The 2,500-nt window shown below is 44.8% G+C and overlaps 1 protein-coding gene across 1 annotated transcript in view; it reads left to right on the top strand.

The window, feature by feature from the left end:
* The first annotated feature begins 329 nt into the window (after positions 1–329).
* vasna (vasorin a) overlaps positions 330–2,500 on the top strand; it is a 17,466-nt gene continuing 15,295 nt past the window's right edge. The window contains exon 1 of the mRNA XM_084686110.1: positions 330–548. The gene's annotated coding sequence lies outside the window, so the exon portion shown is untranslated. The remainder of the gene's footprint in view (positions 549–2,500) is intronic.

Genomic DNA, 2,500 nt, shown 5'->3' with positions numbered 1-2,500 from the left:
GCTCTAGCCTTTTCAAGGACAATTACCCATAATCCTACCTGTACAGTGGGATATAGCCTACTGACTATCAGGGGAAGATAAATAAAGAGTAATCTGCGATTACATACAAACGTTATAACTCGATCTGGTGTGCTGTAACCCATATTTTCACAGGTGTCTCTCTGAGCTGAATTCTGGCACGTGGACGCGGATAATGCCTGCGCGCTCCCGCCACCTCAGTCGCACCTCCCACCTCCAACTTTTCAGTCAGAGCTCGCCCGGGTCTCTTCAATGAGCGCTATTGTTAAAAGTTGGTGCGCCTTCATACCAGACGCAGAAGTTTAGCCGACTTCGGCTCCGCAACTTGAACGCAAGAGATTGCCTGCTGCAGCGCACGCATTGCTGCGTTTAATTCACATTTTGCGTTTTGGAGAGAAGCACTGCAGGATTTTTGTGTTTTTTTACTGTGACTTCCTCGACACGACGTAAAAGTGGATAAAACCAAATAAGTCTATAGCCTACACGCATTTTTGGGGAGTTTGTTGCGAACTTCGATTCTCTCCGCTAAGGTATGTGTTCCATATTTACACTCAGTTTTCAACCGACTTTGTCCTAAACGTAATGCTCAGGGCAAATTCGGGAACAAATAATTTCCTTTCCACAGGTTGCTCTGTCGACCGCACTCCAAAGGGCACTTCTGTGTTCGTAAGGTTAAGATGCATGCTTTGCTATTAAATCCGAACTTTACCGAGAATGGCCGGTGGAATACTAGATAACTGGGTCCATTTTAAACCAATTATTGATTTTAACGTTTCGCTTTTTTGCCTTTGAATGACGTTTGGAGGGAGTATGTGTCAATATATGAACAACGAATATATCATGCCCTACAACTTTTGATTGCTTAGATTTTGCCTTCTCAAGCAAAAGCGTAGGCAATGTCCACCAGAACGCGTCTAGAAATCCTTGAGTGTGGTCAGATACGGTAGATCATTTGTGTGGCACATAATTACTGTAATCTCACTGTACGAGATTAGGTACACCTCACACTTTCCAGCGCCAAGCGCAAAGAGACGGTGACAGTTTGGAGATGAACCGCGCAAGACAAAAACACACCGGAGATCCTATCAAGTTGTTGTAAGATTAGAGCGCGTTATCTAAATAACCTGCGTTGTCATTTCGGTTTGCTTGTTTAAACCGTAAAGTCAAGTAGGATCCAATAATTAGGCTATTAGGAATGATGGGGCAGAACAACAGAGAGAAAGTGTGAAACTTCGCATATAACATTTAAAAATAAAGGAGAAAATATAAATATAAAATTTAGATGATAGATTTTGCGGTTGTGAATATGTAGTCATGCCAACCACGTCAAGTCCTTCAGCGCGTGCGGTAGCCAATGCAGACCGCAATAAAACATGTCAAATGAAGTTTGGTTTTAAGATACTAAAACAAACTAAGCTCTCATGAACGTGAAGCATGAGTATGGGAAAAGTAAAGATAGAGATGGTGGGATGGAGAGAAGGAGGAGGAGAGGAGAGAGTGCAGGCTTTGAGAGCGAAAAGCAAACATTCCTGACTTGGTGTCTCAGCAATTTAATTACGGAGTTGTGAGATACTACAGGGGCCACTTGGAGGTGAAGGCTTAACCCCACATCTCCCCCCATTTGGAGTTTGGACTAATCCCAGGGGTCAGCTAATAAGTGTTCGGGTCATGCCACCATGACAACTAAATAGGGGGTTACCCCGAAGGAGAGCTCCCCAATCAAAGAGTTAATAACCCTGTGAAGGAAGTTAAGAGGTACAAGATGAAGAGGATTGTGGAAATAGTGTTTGAATGTGTGTGTGTGTGTGTGTGTGCATGCAGGTGTGTTTGTGTGTGTGTGTGTGTGTGTGTGCATGCAGGTGTGTTTGTGTATGTGTGGCATGAGTATGAAAGTGTGTGTGTGTGTGTGTGTGTGGGTGTGTGTGTGGGTGTGTGTGTGTCAGAGAGAGAGACGCACACAGTGTGTGTGTGTGTGTGTTCATCCACCTCTAAGCTAAATAAGTAGCCTGGCTGATGAGCCGTCATTGTGAAAGCAGAGCTGAGTGATCTGACTGTTATCAACAGCATCAGCTCAAATCCCTCTCGTCTTAGCAGAGCTTACCTCTGCTCTGTGGTGCTTAGGTTTAACCCTCTCCCCAGGTCAGTATGTGTGTGTGTGTGTGTGTGTGTGTGTACTCATCAGTGAATTTAGTCCTCGTAGACTCTCTCTCTCTCTCTCTCTCTCTCTCTCTCTCTCTCTCTCTCTCTCTCTTCATTTTATCCTCTTTCCTTTTCTTGTTTCTGTCATCAGCAGTCGTTTAATCAGCCATCCGTCATTTTGAGCTGCATTCAATCTGGACTTATGGACTTTTTTTTTTCTCTCCTTTTCTCATTCGGTCAACCCCTTCCCCCCCCTCCCCCACCACACACATGCCCTCTCTCTCAAACACACACACACACACACACACGCACAGCCAGAAAGTCCAGACTCCAGACCTGCTGC

This window comes from Hypomesus nipponensis, chromosome 21 (genome assembly GCF_054491055.1).
Source record: "Hypomesus nipponensis isolate SF chromosome 21, ASM5449105v1, whole genome shotgun sequence".
In the NCBI taxonomy this organism is placed as follows: Eukaryota; Metazoa; Chordata; class Actinopteri; order Osmeriformes; family Osmeridae; genus Hypomesus; species Hypomesus nipponensis.
The sequence above is the reverse complement of the archived record's forward strand: the minus strand, read 5'-3'. Positions and strand labels throughout refer to the sequence as shown.